Below are 20,280 nucleotides of genomic sequence, written 5' to 3' on the forward strand. Positions count from 1 at the left end.
CCATGAACTCCAGATACTGATCCTTCTCATTGAACAGTATTGAAGTGTGTATTAATTGTATTATTACAGTCCCCTTTACGGAGAAGGCAATGGCACCCCACTCCAGTATTCTTGCCTGGAAAATCCCATGGATGGAGGAGCCTGGTAGGCTACAGTCCATGGGGTCGCTAAGAGTCGGACACGACTGAGCAATTTCACTTTAACTTTTCCCTTTCATGCACTGGAGAAGGAAATGGCAACCCACTCCAATATTCTTGCCTGGAGAATCCTGAGGACGGCGGAGCCTGGTGGGCTGCCATCTATGGGGTCGCACAGAGTCGGACACGACTGAAGCGACTTAGCAGCAGTCCCCTTTAATTTACAGTATTAAAGACCCCCCCTGTGGAGTCTGTGAATTTATTAAAATTTGTGGCTGTTACTATTACTGAGGGCAGCCATAACTAAGGAAAATGTATGTAGCACAGAAACATCATTCAGAATTGGATTGAGATTAATCAGGTAGCATCTTGCATAGAAAATGTGCAGCACAGAAAGAGAAAATGTGCCCCAAAATATAATTTGCTTGTCTAAGTTCACATTTCAGGTAAATTCCTACACAGAGACTTTTTATAACCTTTATCCCACCCACCAAACAGTCCAAGTTCTCTACTGTCCTTTTTATCCCTCTCTAGGTCTCTTCTCATTATCAAATCTGAATAGAATATAATAGGGATGGAAACCCTCCAGAGGTTAAGAGCTCAGCTTTGGAATTCGATAGATTTGGTTCTGAATTCTAGTCTATTTCTGAATTGTACTCTGACTATTTCTGAGCTGAACTTTGAGCCTCAATTTCTCATCTATAAAACTGACCTAATAATAGAACCCACTTGAAGGGGCTGTTGTGATGAATATTCATCACTGAGAGTAAAAATCAAAGCACCGTGCCTGACATACAGTAAACACTTAATAAAAGATGAGTCCACTGCCATTGTTTTCAATGCTAATGAGGTTTTTTTTTTTTTTGCCTCTGCTTGATCAACTGATTCATTCAACGAATATTTTTAGTATTTACTCTTCTTGACCAATTGCAAAAGAGTCATCAGAAAGAGAACAAGAAAGGCTAAGGTGAAAAGGACTAAAGGTGTTCTTGCTCTCTCTTTCTGCTTTTCTTTTCTTTTTCTGATCAAAAATTCACCTGCCACGTTCCATTACATGCCCCCAAAGATATAAGGCAGATGGAAACATTAACAGTATAACTTGTGTTATCTGAATTTTGGGGATTATTAAGAATTTTTCTAATTCTTCATGATTCTCTGTGTCTACGTGAGTAGAAAGCTGTTTCATTTTATTTTGGCCCAAATCATTTTTATGAAAGCCTGAGTTTGTTTTTAAAGAGCCGGCTTTAGAGTTGGAACACAAAAGCATGCCCCAAAGTGAAAGTGAATGTCGCTCAGTCGTGTTCGACTCTGTGACCCTTGGAATTCTCCAGGCCAGAATACTGGAGTGGGTAACCTTTCCCTTCTCCAGGGGATCTTCCCAACCCAGGAACTGAACCAGGGTCTCCTGCATTGCAGGCAGGTTTTTTACCTACTGAGCTATCAGGGAATGGGGTGTAAAAGAGGGAGAGGAGCCTGTTCTCCACTGAGTAGTTCCCTAAGGAGAGTCCCTCTAGGTGGTTCTGAGACCGTGAAAAGATGAACTACTATTTGGAGACAGATCTTTTTATCTCATACCCAAAGGAACATGTTGTACTTAGGAAATACCTACTTTATCAACTTGATGGTTTTTGTGCCAGACTTCTGAATGAGCCCTTCACCGTGAGCAAGGTGGAACTGACAAAGCAACCAACACCCTTACATGGCTGAGCACCAAGCAGTGTGACCTTTCGTCTCTTTTAATTGCTTTTCTCTTATTAATCCTGATCTATTATTGATTATACCATTATGCCATGCTGCTAATGACTTTGCCTGGGAGGATCAAAATTTATTTAATATTTGGAATACTCCTTAGAGGAAGAAGTTGGAAAAAAATAGTATTAATTAAAGGTAGCATTTCTCGGGCTTTCCTAACCATTGCTTCTATTCAAATCCTAATCATCTTTAAAGTTTAAATTAAGTTCTCTACCCTCTACAAGTCTTGTTGGACCATACCAGTTTAGTGATTGTATTTTTGCTCTTATTGATCGCTTGACTCAATTTGAATTCAGTATTCCACTCTAATCTATGCAGATTATTTGTATAGATCGTCTAAGGTCCTTCACTGAGTTGTCAGCTCTTTGAAATCAGAGATGAGACTTATTCTCTGGTATTCTCATAGTGATAAATATTTCTCTCTTTGTCAACAATAAATTGTAACTAAATCGATAATATTAATGCCATTTTATACTTCTGTCATTTGTAGGATTTTACAAAATATTTCCATGAACATTATCATTTTAGATCCTCCTAACTTCCAACTGCCCAGTGAGTGTTTAATTCTATAGATGAGGAAATGTAATCAAATGAAAATTTAAGTCGCTTATTATGAGTCTTGGCATACCATAGAATGTATGATCATAGAATGTTGTTATTGTTTATTGTTGTTATTTTTTTATGTCGTTGTTAACTCTGACTTTCCTTTATTGTGGTTAATACATAAACATTTCTATTCTATAGAAGGCCCAAGAGGGATCAAAACTGTGGGATGAAAGGGGCAGATTATGCATAAATTCTTGCCTTTGGATTTGCATGTGTGACTCCTTCCAATAGGAAGAAAAAAAGAATGCGGTGAAAAGAAGGGCCACTGCTAGCACATAAATGAGACAGAAATAAGCCCTCCTCCCTCCCCTCCCTTTCTCTTCCCCGCAGGTAGATACAGCACTGGGTTGATGCATGAAGCCATTTGCTCCATTTGCTCGGTGCCCTTGCACACGAGCAGCCTGTTTGTGCACCTTACCCAGGATAAATGATGAGAGCAGGGTGGCTGTGGAAGGATCCAAAGCAGACATTGATAGAGAATCAATAAGTGATACTGGAGGCATTTGCTGGGAGGTTCAGTCGAGGAAGGTATATAAGCTAACAGGAATATTTAGAAGGACTTTTTTTTTTTGGCATAGAAGTAGGAATAATCCTATTATGGCTCTTTAGACTCATGTACCCTGGGACTCTTAAGTCTTTTTAATAAGCAGAGAACAGAATTTAGGAAAGATGATTCTATTTTGACCTCAAGTCAAAAGACTTGAGATCTTAAAAATACAATTCTTTCAGTATGTGAGTTATTTTCATCGCACGTCTGTCCCATTCTTAAAGATGCCTTTGAAAAGTTCAAAAAGAAAAGGCATCCTCTTCCCAGAAAAAAAAAAAATATACTGATACATGTACCTATGTATTCCACAATTAATTTCCGTGTTGGATCCAGTCTTGAATTTGGTGCAGTTTTCTCAACTCTAGCTATTCATCACAGTTATTGGAGGTCCTTTGAAATGGATGGATCACCTGCCTCTACTCTAGCAGATTCTGATTAGTAAGTTTGGGAAGAAGCCTCATACACTTGAATCATTTCCCTACATATGAGATGAGTTCAAACAAAGAAAAAAGTCAATAGATAATGACAAGAAAAGAAATTAAAGGCTATTTTACACTGTTGAACATAAATCACTGGAGAACTTGTAATACAAATACATTAGGTGAGTATCTGAAAAACACATATCTGGAGTGGCTTTATCATATTAAGAAAAACATTACTTTTATTTTGTTTATAGTATTCATGAAAATAGATAAGGAAAGCTGTGGGCAGAGGGAGGATTTGTAGAGTATGGTACAGGGAGGAAAGATTTGCAGAATGTAGCACAGAGTGGAGGTTGTTGTTTCCACTGTTGATAGCATCTAGGAAGTATCCTGGGAAGTTGGTCACCCTGGAGGCACAGAGATGTACAGACAGCTGAATAAAATTGTTCAGTTCATTTTGGATGTAAAACTAATTAATGAGTCATGAAAGGATGATGAGTGATAATGAAATTACAAGCAACATTCTCTGATGGAACAACAAAAAATCTCTTAAAAGAAAGTTAGCAGATTTGCAATGAGATGTTTTGAAATATTTTTAACATTTCCTTCATGGATTTTCATTAGGAAAGCAAAATATAACATTTGCAAGAACTGTTTCTTTGTTGTCTCACCTAGAGAAAAGCTTTGGGTACAGAGTATTAGGCTGAATGTTAAAAATAAAAATGTTTTTTGAGGCCAAAATCTCCATCACCAAATGTTAATTCAGTTTTTATCAGTTTAATGACAATTTCAAAGACTGATCCTACTTGCAGTTTTCAATATTAATTAATATTGTAAATACAACAAATGTATACATGTTGATCAAAATGCCAGGACATTGTTGCAAGTTTGCTATGACAAATCTAGACAGTGCATTAAAATGCAGAAATAACACTTTGCACCAAGGTCCATATGGTCCAAGCTATGGTTTTTCCAGAAATCATATACCGATATGAGAGCTGGACCAACAAAATTGATGCAGGAAATTTTTTCATCAGAAGAAAATTTCTTTCTATAACTTGTTTCTCTTAAATATAACTTGTTGAGAAAAAGCTGTAAAGATATTCTGTAGCAGAATTAGGATAAGAAAATTCATTGAACACACTTACATGTAAACAACTGGAGTATCAGAGTATTATTGAGAATATCAGTTTGAAGAAGTAGGATCCCTGGATTCTGTGTGTGTGATTTCTCTTCTCACAGCCTCAGTGTTTATAAAGCTGTGCATGGTGAAAGGGGTGTGTGTGTGTGTGTGTGTGTGTGTGTGTGTGTGTGTGTGTGTGTGTGTGTGTGTGTGTGTGTGTGTGTGTGTGTGTGTGTGTGTGTGTGCATGCACAGAGGGATTGTCCTATCCTGGAAGATCACACATTTATTAAAAATGCATTAGTCAGTGTCTGCTTAATTAAAGTATGACAGTAGCCCCTGGATATCTGGATGTGATGATGAAGCCCTGGGACTTGCCCCAGGGTCCAGTGGCTAAGAGTTCGCCTTCCTGTGCAAGGAATGTGGGTTTGATCCCTGGCTGGGGAACTAAGATCCTGCATGTGTTGAGCTGGCAAGTCCTGACACAACCAGAAAAAATAAAGATAAAAACCTTTAAAATATGCGTCTGCAGTCTGGTGATGCAGCAGGATGGTAGCTATGATAAGGGGAGGATACCGAAGCGAGTGAAAGGTACTGAATTCTTTGAGAAGGAGAGCTTGAGGACCACATGGTTTTGAAGTTTCCCTCAACTGCTTTTTAAGATGAATCCTTTTTTAGGATTTGGTGGTGGGTAGGACAGGGGTCCAAAACATGGCCAGAAACTGGAACCCACACTGGAACTGGAGGGAATGATTGAGTCTTGGAGAATAGGAACATTGAACTTTTACTGCATGGTTGTGTCTAAATCTCCCTACTTCCTTAACCAGGTAAAGTCTGCTCTGTGCACACAGGCCTCATGCAAGTGGTTGCTTTGTAGGAATCAAGGGAAAGCAGCCAAGTTCCAAGTCTGAGGTGATACGAAGTAGAGATAGAATAACCCTCATAAGGCAACATGAACCATCTGTTTAACAGGATACTGAATCCAGTGGTGACTCAGTGAACCATTAAGCAGGTAGGAATTTGTGGAAACTTCATGTTGGCTTCTACAGAAGAAATAAGAATAATTTTCCATTTTTCTTCTCTCAAGCATCACTCTTCACAGATTTTCACCATGCTCTGTGCCCCAAGAAGCCAGCCTTCCTGGATTTTATCCAAGGGCTCTCCTGCCCTCTGACATCTGACTTGGTTTGAACAATGGGAAGCGCTAGCAGGCAGGTAGGAGGAGGGAGAGAAAGGAGGCAGGGGGTTTAGTTCCTTGGTCTCCTTTCTGCAGAGTCACATGGGTTGTTTGCCTCCCTCTACCAAAGAGCACAGGTCCTGGCAGGAGGTGTTGTTCCACTGTCCCATGGTCCCTGCATTCCTAATGGTGACAGCAGCTCTCCTGCAGTTACTAACCCCGGGTTACTGCGCGGCTCATTGAGATTTTCTTACAAACGCCCTGACTTATAAAATAGTTTATTAAACTCTCCTCAAGATACCTACTTTGAGTGAGCCAATTGTTTGCTTTTGCAAGCCTAGTATGCTGCTGCTAAGTCGCTTCAGTCATGTCCGACTCTGTGCGACCCCATAGACGGCAGCCCACCAGGCTCCGCCGTCCCTGGGATTCTCCAGGCAAGAATACTGGAGTGGGTTGCCATTTCCTTCTCCAGTGCATGAAAGGGAAGAGTGAAAGTAAAGTCGCTCAGTCGTGTCCGACTCTCAGCGACCCCATGGACTGTAGCCTACCAGGCTCCTCCATCCATGGGATTTTCCAGGCAAGAGTACTGGAGTGGGGTGCCATTGCCTTCTCCGAAGCCTAGTATAAAAGACCTTAAATATGTAAGTATCCTTACATATACTTTAAGTATATAGTGATGGGTAGTTTGGAAACAAATAGAAATGTATGAAGGATAAATAAGTAAAAAAAAAAAAATTGTTGGTACTCAGTATGACTGAGTGAATAACACTATTATAGGCACTACAGTGAGTTCAGCAAAGTTTTGGCAAATAAAATCATAGTGTTTGTGTCACAGAGAATTAGTTTAATAACCTTATTTTGTAGATGAAAAGCTTAGACCTTCCAGGAAGAAACTGATTTTCTCAGTAACCCTGTTTTTCAGGGACAGAATATGAACGAGTGTGTATGTATATATGTGTGTGTGTGTGTGTGTGTGTGTGTGTGTATACATGCAAATTCTCTTATTCTCTTATTTATCTCTGATCAATAGCTGCAAATCTTACAGAAGTGACTTCATGAGTTCACCTCAATTACCCTGTATTGTTTTCCCAGCAAATTGTTATGTATCTCTACCTTTTTCAATGTCTTGGAAAGCTTCCTGAATTATTTGATGACGGTTTTCCAGGGAAGGTTTTTTTTTTTTTTTTTTTTCCTTTTGGTGGGGAAGGAAGGGGGAGCCATCTTGTGAGGATCATTGCAAAAAATCAGCAGGTAAAAACAAAGCTATCTTGAGATGTGCAACATATTACTTTACTGACTTGCCCCTCAAATCACCCCTGTTTATAGTGTGCATGGGTTTCAATTGGGTGCCTCAGATACGTTCCATCTGACGCTGAAATTGAGGTTTGATAAAAAGAGTCAAAGCTGAGAATGTTGAGTCCGTGGATGCTCAGTGTGTCAGACCCTGTTGTCTGTTCCTCAAAATCTAGTTCAAGGGATTCCTGTATCACAGTCACTTGGATTCTTTTTAGTAACAACACAGATTCTTAAGCGTCGCCTAAGACCTACTTAATCAGAGCTTCTAGGAATGGGGTCCAGGATCCTTATTTTTAATACATTTTCTGAAACAACTTTTATGTACACACATGTTTGAAATTGTGATACTAGGAAGAAGAATATACATCAGAATTGCTAAGTGCATTCAACCTAATATTTGTTTGGTCATTATTGATGAAAGCTGGCTTTTAAAATGTTTTCCCCAAATGCAGTGGCTGTCTTTCTTGGATTTAGGTTGAACAGGTAAGTTAGGTCTGTGTATATATCGTGCACTGGATTTTTAATAACAAACTTGGATCTCTAGCAGAAGTAACTTTCCAGCTACTGTGGAGCTGAATGAAAAATACAACCACTGATTGATGGCCAGACCCCTATGATGTTTTGAACTTTTAAAGAAGCTAAGACTGGGTGGCTGATTTGTGGTTGAAGGGGGCTAAACATTCTTTCCAGGAGTTCAGGGAACCCGCTGCTTCCTAAGCTGGCAAATAAGAGAAATCCTTGAGGCAGAGGTGCTTCAATTTGCATGAGATGTACAAAGCACACCTCCCATTAGCTGTCTGTTGCCTCTCTTGATGACTGCCTTGGGGAGGCGATGGGGGTTGTGAACTTTGAAGTGGATTATTAATTATTCATGCCTCCTTCGCCTGGACGGAGGTAACCTGCATCTCAGGAGTCAGGCCCAGAATTCATTATCTTTCTGTTGATGTTTGCAATAAAAATAACACTGAATATTAATCCTTTCACCTTCATTCTTAACTCCTCTTCCAGCTCCTCCAGTCTCTAGATAGATTGTGGAAAATCATGGCTCTCCCTTAATTCTCCCACCCCCGATACTCCTGGGCCATTTATTGTTTATTCAATTATTTGGAGGTTCATTAAACTGAGAAGTTCAAGGGCTAGTTGCCTACTTGAAAACTCCACAGAAAGCAGTATTTCCGTACTCAGACTTTCAATTCATTTTTTTTTTTCTTTAGCATGGTTGTGCTAATTATGTCATGATGAGTGAATTGTCTCCTGTCCCTTTTTTTATTTTTACATTTTAAAATTTTGGGGGTTTGGTACTTTTCCTGTTCCTTAGGGAGAGTTCTCTACCGATGTTGCTGTCAGGTCTAGTCAGGGTGTTATAGTGAAAAGCAGAAGACTTGTTATTGTCAAGTGTCTGTGTTGGTGCATTTGAGTTTGCCTGTGTGTATGTGTATGTGCCTCTTAAGTCTGTCCATGTTTCTTTCTAAGGGAGCCAATGGGTAAATCATTACTTATGAAAAATGTAAGTTAATGAAGTGGGAGGTCATTAAGTCCTTGTAACAAAGAATAGTCTGCCTCATTATCTGGTATGTTGAGATAAGGATTGATTCAGAGGTAGGTTATGATTAATTTGCAGAAGACTCAATATGAAGATTCATAAACAGGAAGGGGAAAATGTAAAGAAAAGTATGACATGACAATAATTATTCAAACAAATGTAATGACAGTCACATGTTAATGCCAAGAAATTTATGTAATCAGTGTTGATGCTTCTAGCCATTGCCTTCTTGACTTTGTTCCAACTTGCCTTTTTCTCCTTATTCTCTCTGCATTCTTCTTTCTCTCTTTTTTCTTTTATTAACTAAAGTATATAGTTTATACTAGTGTTCACCCTTGATATTGTACGTGTGGTGAGTTATGGCAAATGTGTGTGTGTGCGTGCGCGTGAGCATGCTTAGTCATGTCTGACTCTTTGCAACGTCGTGGACTGGTAGCCCATCAGGCTCCTCTGTCCATGGGATTTCCCAGGCAAGAATACTGGGGTGGGTTGCCATTTCAATGTACAATATACCCATACACTCATTGTCACAGTATCATACAGCATAATTTCATTGCCCTAAAAATCCCCTGTTGCTCCACCCGTTTTTCCTCTCAGACCCCTGCCCACAGAACTTCTGGCTGCCACTGATTATTTTGCAGTCTCTACAGTTTTGCCTTTTCTAGAATGTCATGTAGCTGGAAGAATATAGTGTAAAACCTTTTCAGACTGGCTTTTTTCACTTAGCAATATGCATTTGTTGTCTTTTTGTGGTTTGATAGCTCATTTCTTTCTATCGCTGAATACTATCCCTCTGTATGGATGTATACAATTTGTTTATCTATTACCTAGTGAAGAACATCTTGGTTGATTTAGCAAATTTGAATAAATCTTTTATAATTATCCAGGCGCAGAATTTTATATGGACATATGTTTTCAACATAAAGTGAGTATATACCAAGGAGTGTGATGGCTGGATTTTATGGTAAGACAATGTTTAACTTGGCAAGAAACTGTCAAACTGTCTTTCAAAGTGAAGCTACCATTTTGCATTCCTGCCAGCAAAGAATCAGAGTTCTTGTTGCTCCATATCCTCACTGGCATTTGGCATTGTCAGTGTTGTGGGTTTTAACCTATCTAACAATGTAAGATGTTGCTGAGGATCTTGTCATGTGCTTATTTACCATCATATATCTTCTTTGGTGAGATACCTGTTCAGATATTTTTCTTACTTTTAAATTGGGTTGTTTTATTTTCTACTGTTGACTTTTAAAAAGCTCTTTAATATTTTGGATATATTTTGCAAATATATTCTCCAAATCACTGGTTTTTCTTTATATTCTCTTAATAGCCTTCTACATTACAGAATAATTTTAATAAAGTCCTATTTATAATTATTTTTCATTTCAAAAATTGCACTTTAGGTGTCTTTTTGCATCTTATTTTCTCTTTTTCTCCATTTCTGAGAACTCAAAGTGCAGTTCTGAGTGAGTCGTGGCTTTGCCATTTTCTAGTCACATGATCTTGAACAAATTTCATTTCCTCTCTAAATTTCAGTTTCTAAGTTCTTTGTCCAAAACATGGAAATAATAGTGTGTTCTTTTTGAGTGTGTTGAAAGGGTTATGTAAGACTATGCATTGAAAATCACCATTTAAAATGTAAGTTTCTTGTGTTATTTTGTTTTATTTTTCCATATCTTCCTCATTTGTCTTTCTTAGCATTTTCTGTTCCCTAGCCTTGAGTATCAGAGACATATTTGCCAGTCATCATGTACATGAATAAATAATTCTTTACCTGAACTGGTAGTTAATAGCAAGTTGCATGTATATGAACCCAACCAAAACAAGTTTTAAAAATGATCTAAACTGACTGTTAGTACCTCAAGTCAGTTGAAATGAGCGAGTGAGTAATTTGTGTGTGTGTGTGTGTGTGTGTGTGCTTTTTCATCTTGCACCGGGTCTTTTGGTACACTAGGCCTACTGAGCTCAGAGTGGTCCAAGATCACATTTTAAAAATAAAAATTAATCCAAGGTCATATTTTAACCCTAAAATTAATTTGACAGAGAGAACAATTCCATTGTGGGCCCTCATACCCAACCTTGTCATAAATATTGGCTCAACAACACCTCAGATCCATTGAGGCAGTGGTTTTCAAACTGTGTTCTATGGAGATGTTGAGGTCTGATAATACGTGTATCCTGCAGTTGTTCGGGGAGGGGGACAGTACTGTCAGGACTCTGAGACCACCCTCCTGACTTCAGGAGAACAGTTTTGCTTGTTTTAATTAAGTTCTCCTGTGAAATTGTGCTCGAATAAGTGTTTTTTCCTGCTAACAAATTTTTTCTTTAAATGAGAATTATAAACTGAAGTTCAAGATTCTAATGAGTTCACTGGTACTGTGTCTTACAAACTAGAGAATGTAAATCAAGTCCGTTTATTGGAAGAATTATATTAAATGCACTGGTTGTTTTAGACTAGAATGCCATTGGGTATGTTATCCAAGATATGGTGTTTGAACAGTGAACTATTCTTACCTTAAAGCCTTCTGTTTTTATAACTGCCTATGACAGAGCCACTATATCTTTTCACTAGTTCAACTCGAGTTGAAAAGCACTTATTCCCACACTCTAATATGTTTTCTCTCTCACTTGATTTATAAACCTGGCCTTTATATTTTGAGAGCCAAGGATGTGGATGTAAGACCTGAGATATAAATGATGAGGTTGTTTATTATTCTCTTCCTTCTCCAAAGAGACAGATCAAGCAGAGTTAGAAGCAAGAATTGTATGAATGGAAATAAAAAGGATGCCTCAGTGGAAATATTAGACCCATTAATTGCAGGTGTTTAGTCCATTAATTTCTACTGACCCACCCTTTGAAATATCTTCTGATTTTGGTCCTCTGTTTCTATTCCCACAACTTCCCTCCTCTCCAAATATTTTTCAATTCACGTAATTCTCCCTGTGTTCATTCCCTCTCACCTTTAATTCATTCTACACATGGCCTTGAAATTGACTTTTTAAAATTCTAATCCTATACTATTGCTTTATGGCTAAGAAAAAAAAAATCTCAACTGAATATTCCTTATGTCAGGATCAAGTACTTACTAAACACCATGGCATTCAAGTTTTCCATAAGTTTCATTTATCTTTAAAAAGATTCAAATTCTTTTAGTATTTCCCAATCTTATTTTTTAAGGCTTTGCTCACGTTTTATTTCTACAAGCTCATCTGGGTGTCAAAATAAATGGACTGTTCTCCTTTCAAAGTTCAGTCCGGTCCATCACTCCAAGTATAACCATTTTTGGATCGCTATATTTAAATTACTCTAAATATATGTTATGAGAAATTTATTTTGATTAAATTAATACTACCTTTTAATTATTTCTGTTGTGTTTATAAGTAGATTGTTGTCTATTGGAAAACAGAATCAAGTTGTGCCACAGAACCACAATCACAACAATAAAAGCAAATATGATTTCTTATGAGTACTTATTATAACCAGGATATGTGATAAGCACCATGTCTTTTATTTTTTAATCTTCAAGTCACTGTAAGCTAGTCTTTATTATTTCATTTGACACATGAGAAAATAAAGGCTTATAGATAGGTGTTAAATAGCTTTACTGAGATACCACAAATAATATTTGAAGAGCTGGACCTAAAACCTAATTCTGTTGGAAAACTAGCAAACAGAAAACCCTTTGCAATTTATATATTGTCCAATATTTGCTTTGGTATCTATTTAAGCAGACAGTATAGCTCTACCAAAAAGGAAAATTTGAAATGAGTTTTTGAAATCCAGCCTTACAGAAGGAAACACTAGTCTTGACAAGGAAACTGATTAAATTATTTCCAAAGCTTCCTTAGAATAACTAAATTCCTATCTCAAAAAAAAAAAAAAAAGAAGGTAAAAATGCACACACACCAAAAAAAAAAACAAAAAAACAAAAAAAAACACAAGTTAATTCCTGTCAGGTAAGGAACTGATATTGGAGTCATGTTAGAGACCCTTACTAGTTGTGCCAGGACATGAAATTTTCCCAAACCAAGCAAATACTATAAAACTCTGTGACCAAAGATAGAAAAGGGTATGGTGGTCCTTGTGAAGCTGAAAACTCAGCATCTGTGCACTGGTGCAGAATTAGATCTCTGAGACAGAGTTTTGAGTGAAGAAGAAAAGAATTACTTTGCCAACAAAGATCCATATAGTCAAAGCTATGGTTTTTTGAGTAGTCATGTATGGATGTGAGAGTTGGACCATAAAGAAGGCTGAGTGCCGAAGGATTGATGCTTTTAAACTGTAGTATTGGAGAAGGCTCTTGAGAGTCCCTTGGCCTGCAAGGAGATCAAACCTAAAGGAGATCAATCCTAAATATTCATTGGAAGGACTGATGCTGAAGCTGAAGCTCCAATACTTTGGCCACCTGATGCAAAGAGCTGACTCATTGGAAAAGACCCTGATGCTGGGAAAGATTGAAGGCAGGAGGAGAAGGGGACAACAGAGGATGAGATGGTTGGATGGTATCACTGACTCAATGGACATGAGTTTGAGCAAGCTCCAGGAGATAGTGAAGGACAGGGAAGCCTGGTGTGCTACAGTCATGGAGTTGCCAAGAGTCAGACAAGACTGACTGACTGAACAACAAGAAGAAAAGAGTAGCTTTATTGCTTTGCCAGGCAAAGGCAGACTCACTGGACTCCTGCCCCTTGAAGCAATGGTTCAAGGGTGCGGTTTCTGATAAGGTTAGGGTGTGTGCAGGGCCTGCACTTCTTTGATGTGAGCTCAGGTGGTCTCCTGCTGAGCTTCTCTGGTTCTCAAGTTTATTAAGCTGTGACTTTCTCTGGAATTAAGTATTAATTCTCTGGAATTAAGAATGCTTCATCAAGTATCTAATATCTTGCATTTGTTGAGAATGTTCGTTCTGCAGAAGAGCTCAAAGATATTGTTATGTGTACCTCTTGAAGCAAAACCAGGACTCAGCCCAAATCTGCACTGTTGTTTCTTGACTGCTCCTCCCTTGTCTCTGTGTCCCCTCCCTTGAATTCAGGGAAGATCAAGGAGCCTGAAGCCTGTTTCCTACAAACCAGAAACTGGGAACACAGAGAGGCTTCTCTACACCATCCTGCTCCGTTTCACTTGGAGAAAACTCTGTCAAAGCATGGGCTATAGAGTGTTCTTTACTGAAGCTAGAATAAGTATGCTAAATATCCTCTACTGCTTCTCCTAGCTAAAAATACTAGTGAGACCAGAAGTTACACTATTTTGGTGGAATAAATAGAAGAATTGTTCTATAATCTCTCCCTAATTTCTTTGGGAATGAAAGCCTATGGAGAGAACCGAGTTTGTACTACCTAGTCATTGGTATACTTTTCTAAGGAAAGGGTAAGCCTTTTGTAAGCTCCTTTATCTGCAAAATGTATGGCTACCCTGGTGGCTCAGATGGTAAAGTGTCTGCCTGCAATGCAGGAGACCCGGGTTCGATCGCTGGATCGGGAACATCCCCTAGAGAAGGAAATGGCAACCCACTCCAGTACTCTTGCCTCCAAAATCCCATGGACAGAGGAGCCCGATAGGTTACTGTCCATGGGGTCGCAAAGAGTCGGACACGACTGAGTGACTTCAGTTTCCTTTATCTGCAAAATGTTTTTCTTTGTTTAGAACATTGAAGAAAGACATCTTTGAATGACTTCTTTGATAAATGTTTTATATTATTTTTTCTGATTATTATAAGCTTCTGTTTTTCTACCTCTACAATGCCTTTGGTCATTATGGATATATATCACAGCACGAATATTGCCCAATAATCTTTTTTGGAAAAAGCAAGGGTTCTATTAATAGCCATAGTGATGGGAAAACACATTTAGAAATCTCCATTTGTCCTCTCACTTCCAATTTGTTTCCTCTAATTCACTACTTCTATGAGTAAGACAGCTTCACTTGGAACTAAGATTCCTTAATTTTCTGCTAGGCAGATTTCTTATCTTTCTGAGACAGACACTGTCTGGCTCTAATCAGATTGTTGACTGAGAAAATAAGAGCTTAGAGATTGAATAACATTCAAAACAAACAAACAAACAGAAGCCTAGGAAATCATGAGTACTCTCGATAAAGAAAACAAAGAGTTCACATAAACTAAGTAAACTATTTTTTTCCCTCAAGAATGTCATTTCTTGAGTGAGCCAGATCATTATTTGGGAGCTATAATAACCATTGAATATCTTGTAGTAAAATTCTAAAAAATCTGGTTACATTTTTTATTTTTTATAGATTGAAATCTGTGTGTGAGTTATAGCTATAAACTGTGTATCCTTCCTTTTACACAGGTCAAATAAGTTTAGACTATAAACTATCAAGGTAAAACCAGTTGGTTACTAAAACTTATGAGAAGGAGCAAAGGGTAGTCGTAGGAAACAAACCTTCAATACAGAGAATTTCATGGGAATGAAAGTTGTTCAGATGATATGCCCCTTAAAGTTTTATATGGTTTAATTAATCATTGCTAAGTTCTTAAACAAGCAGATGCATTTTGGATTTTAGGGAGGCTCCAAATGACAGAAATGTTATTGGAAATCCTTGAAGGTCCCAGCAGGATTTGTCTATCCTTATTAACTAGAAAAGAAAAGTTATGACCTTGGAAGAAAAGTTATGACCAACCTAGACAGCATATTAAAAGGCAGAGACAATACCTTGCCAACAAAGTCCATCTAGTCAAGGCTATTGTTTTTCCAGTAGTCATGTATGGATAGTTGGACTATAAAGAAAGCTGTGCGCTGAAGAATTGATGCTTTTGAACTGTGGTGTTAGAGAAGACTCTTCAGAGTCCCTTGGACTGAAAGGAGATCCAACCAGTCCATCCTAATGGAAATCAGTCCTGGGTGTTCATTGGAAGAACTGATACTGAAGCTGAAATTCCAATACTTTGGCCACCTGATGCGAAGAATTGACTCATTGGAAAAGACCCTGATGCTGGGAAAGATTGAGGCAGGAGGAGAAGGGGACGACAAAGGATGAGATGGTTGGATGGCATCACTGACTCAATGGACATGAGTTTGAGTAAACTCCAGGAGTTGGTGGTGGATAGGGAGGGAGGCCTGGCATGCTGCAGTCCATGGGGTCGCAAGGAGTTAGACACAATTGAGCGACTGAACTGACTGACTGATTAACTAGAGAAGGTTGGTAAAACACTCTAAAGATGATGTGTTATATAAAGACTAACGTTTTTATATGGGTCATTAAGCATGAGTTCATGTATACTTCTGGAACTGGTCAGTATTCCTTAATCCTAACAGACTGAAATTTCCCACAGTATATTTCCTTTCTGGTCTTAAAACTGCTATTGACTTTGGAATTGTGATTTTTTTTTAAAGACCACAGAAATGTGAATACATTGTAATTGTACTGTTTGATCATTATTATAATCTAACCTAGAAGGATGTACGTAATTATTTAAAATAAAATTTAACATTTTGGTAACCTTTATTTGAAGTTTAAAAATTATCTTTACTATTATTACCTTTTATTATATATTTTAGTTATCCTTCCTTTTCTTATCTATACATTCCCTTATTTTGAAAGCTAAAGTAGCCTCAAGGAGATTATTAAAGTTAGGAATGTTAAAATCCTTATTTCCTTCATTCTTAAATCATTGAATATGTTTGTATCAGTTATTAGGAAATCTTTTGTTGATATGAAACAAACTTTCAATCTGATAATGAGTTTTATCTCCAATAGAGATAAAGAATCCTAGATCATAGAAAAAGCAAGGGGATTCCAGAAAAAGCATCTACTTCCGGTAAGCCTTTGACTGTGTGGAGCACAACAAACTGTGGAAATTCTTTAAATGGATGGGAATACCAGACCACCTTTCCTGTCTCCTGAGAAACCTATGTGCAGGTCAAGAGACAACAGTTAGAACTGGACATGGAAAAATGGACTGGTTCCAAATTGGGAAAGGAGTACGTCATCGTCACCCTGCTTTTATAACTTATATGCACGGTACACCATGTGAAATGCCGGGCTGGATGAATCACAAGCTGAAATCAAGATTGCCAGAAGATATTTCAACAACCTCAGATATGCAGATGATACCACTCTAGTGGCAGAAAGCAAGAGAAAGTAAAGAGCCTCTTGATGAAAGTGAAAGAGGAGAGGGAAAAAGCTGGCTTAAAACTCAACACTCCAAAAATTAAGATCATGGCTTTGGGTCCCATCACTTCATGGCAAATAGATGGGGAAAAATGGAAATAGTGACAGACTTTATTTTCTTGGGCTCCAAAATCACTGTGATGGTGACTGCAGCCATGATATTAAAAGATGCTCGGTCCTTGAAAGAAAGACTATGACAACTAACGCAGATAGCGTATTAAAAAACAGAGACATGCCCTGAAGGAACCCGTGTTGGTACAGAGGTGCCTGTAGGGGTCGTGGGCCACCAGACCACCCCCAGGGCTGGAGGCCTACGGTCCCTCCTAGGCCCTAGTTCTTAACCTCCTCACCTCCTCACCTCCCCGCCCTCTTGGTGGGCCCCTAAGGCTTGTGGCACAGATGTGGAGTGCATATTTTACCATCTGTGAGAACTTCTCTATAATTTATTTTTTCTCACTCGAGTATTAAACATTACAGCAAATTAAAAAGATATGAATGGATATCCTACAAAAAGAAAAAGGAAGACTTTACATCTTTATCCTTATGTGGATTCCTCTGGAATAAGCAGAATTGCAGATGGTTCAGTGGGATTTTTTTCTGAACATTGTTACAGTGTTTGTTCTATGAGATAGCCAGACAAAATGTTTTGACAACAAAGATGATGATTCAGATACAGAGACATCAAATGACTTGCCAAAATTTACAGAAAGAATCAAGGCCCGAAACGGAAATCAATACAACCTGGTTCCTAGTCCTGTACTTAGAATTCTAGACCACACTGCCTTTCCTACAGAAAAATCTGCTGATATTGAAATCTGTGATGAAGAGTTTGACTCTCCTGAATCAGCCCACCAGCAAACTCAAGAAGAGAGCCCCATAGACGTTCACACTACTGAAGATGTTCTAGTTGCCACGGAAGTGCATGAAATTTCTGAAGATTATGATATAGAGACAGAAAACAAATCCTCTGAGCCTCTCTGAGACCAAACTGATGAAGAGTCACCAGCTAAACCTTGCACAATTGTTGGCAACAGCCAAGCTTTGAATGTGACCGCCCAGCAGAAATGGCCTTATTGAGAGCTAGTAGCAGTGGCCTCTATAAATGTGAACTTTGTGAGTTCAACAGGAAATATTTTTCTGATTTAAAGCAACATATGATCTTGAAGCATAAAGTGTACTGATTCAAAGATGTGCTGAGTATGCAGAGAAAGTTTCTCTACCACCTTCTGATCAAACATCCAAACTGCATGAGGAAGATCCCTACATTTGTAAATACTGTGATTATAAGACAGAAAGCTGTGATACATATACACAATGGAATATTACTCAGCTATTAAAAAGAGTGCATTTGAATCAGTTCTGTTGAGGTGGATTAAACTGGAGCCTATTGTACAGAGTGAAGTAAGTCAGAAAGAAAAACATCAATACAGTATATTAATGCATATATATGGAATTTAGAAAGATTGCCCTATATGCAAGATAGCAAAAGAGACACAGATGTAAAGAACAGACTTTTGGACTCTGTGGGAGAAGGCGAGGGTGGGGAGGTTTGAGAGAATAGTATTGAAACATGTATATTACCATATGTGAAATAGATCATCAGTCCAGGTTCGATGTATGAGGCAGGGAGCTCAGGGCTGGTGCTCTGGGATGGCCCTGAGGGATGGAATGGGGAGGAGGTGGGAAGGGGGTTCAGGATGGGTAACGCATGTACACCCATGGCTGATTCATGTCAATGTATGGCAAAAACCACTACAATATTGTAAAGTAATTAGTCTCTGATTAAAATAAATAAATTAATTTTTTAAAAAAGGAAAATAAAAAGACAGTAATTTTTGAGACCTTCAGCCAGCACATTGCAGACACCCATTTTAGTGATCACCTTTATGGTTGTGAGAAGTGTGACATACAGTTCTCCTCGAGCAGAGAACTCGACTACATTTCCAGGAGCACAGCTGTGATGAACAGTACTTGTGTCTATTCTGTGAACATGAAGTGAATGATCCAGAAGGCTTGCATAGCCATGTGGTAAATGAGCATGCAGTTAATTAGTTGAGTAAAGTAATAAGTATAACAATGGAGAACATGGACAATAGAGCCTCTTAAGCAAAATCACACTTGACAAATGTAAAAACTTCTTTGTTAGTCAAGTATGTGGGTTTCAGAGTAGACTTCATACAAATGTTAACAGATATGTTGCTATTGAACATATTAAATTTTTTTCTCATGTTTGTGATGACTGTGGGAAAGGCTTCTCAAGTATGCTAGAACATTGCAAACATTTAAATCACATTTATCTGAAGGGATTTGTTTATGTCAATACTCTGAATATTCAACAGGAGAGACTGAGGATTTTAAAATTCATCTAGATCGCAAACATTCGGCTGATTTATCTCATAACTGTAGTGACTGCTTGATGAGGTTTGGAAATGAAAGGGAATTAATGTCAATTTCCAGTCCATGAGACACCTTGATTGTTCTCTTTAAATTCCATAATGTTGATGTGAAATAAATTTGACTACTTTGGCAATATTAAAAAAAAAAAAAAAAACAGCGACATCCCTTTGCTGACAAAAGTCCATATAGTCAAAGCTATGGTTTTTCCAGTATATATGGATGTGACAGTTGGACCATAAAGAAGGCTTAGTGCCAAAGAATTGATGCTTTTGAACTGTGGTGTTGGAGAAGACTCTTGAGAGTCCCTTGGACAGCGTGGAGATCCAACCAGTCAATCCTAAAGGAAATCACCCTTAAATATTCATCAGAAAGACTGATGCTGAAGTTGAAGCTCCACTTCTTTGGCCATCTGATGTGAAGAGCTGACTCATTGGAAAGACCCTGACGATGGGAAAGATTGAGGGCTGGAGGAGAAGGTGACAACAGAGGATGAGATGGTTGGATGGCGTGACTGACTCAATGGACATGAGTTTGAGCAAGCTCAGGGAGATAGTGAAGGACAGGGAAGCTTGGCGAGCTGCAGTCCGTGGGGTCACAAAGAGTCAGACGTAACTTAGCCACTTAACAACAACATCATCTCCAATAAGACTTTGGTTTCATTATTCATTTTATTTATATCGTTATTCACTTGACTTGTTTTATGATGCTTTTACTTGGATATTGAAGAATACCTAATTAATTACATTTAACTGTAATGATACATTTCTCTGTAATTAACAAAATTATTTCTTTCATTGAAAGACAAACTCCATAAATATAGATGGTCAAAAAAAGAAGAGAAAGTTAAAAGAAAAAGTGAAAGTGTAGTCATTCAGTCCAGTCCTTTACAACCCCATGGACTGTAGCCGGCCAGTCTCCTCTGTCTATGGAATTCTTCAGGCAAGAATACTGGAGTAGGTAGCCATTCCCTTCTCCAGAGGGTCTTCCCAACCCAGGGATTGAACCAAAGTCTCTTGCATTGCAGGCAAATTCTTTACCATCCAAGCCACCAGTTCAGTTCAGTCACTTAGTCGTGTCTGACTCTTTGCAGCCCCATGAACTGCAGCATACCAGGCTTCCCTGTCCATCACCAACTCCTGGAGTTTACTCAGAC

At 38.4% G+C, this 20,280-nt stretch overlaps 1 long non-coding RNA gene and 1 pseudogene across 13 annotated transcripts in view; both read left to right on the plus strand.

Moving 5' to 3' along the window:
• Nucleotides 1-20,280, plus strand: part of LOC145513671 (uncharacterized) — a 793,767-nt gene that overhangs the window by 419,635 nt on the left and 353,852 nt on the right. The window lies entirely within an intron of this gene.
• Nucleotides 13,338-19,204, plus strand: LOC145512459 (zinc finger protein 639 pseudogene; annotated as a pseudogene). Its single transcript, XR_014058510.1, has 2 exons — nt 13,338-18,028; nt 18,560-19,204. The product of XR_014058510.1 is annotated as a zinc finger protein 639 pseudogene (transcript).

Source organism: Giraffa tippelskirchi, chromosome 7 (genome assembly GCF_054371585.1).
Source record: "Giraffa tippelskirchi isolate mGirTip1 chromosome 7, T2T-mGirTip1v1.2.pri, whole genome shotgun sequence".
NCBI lineage: Eukaryota > Metazoa > Chordata > Mammalia > Artiodactyla > Giraffidae > Giraffa > Giraffa tippelskirchi.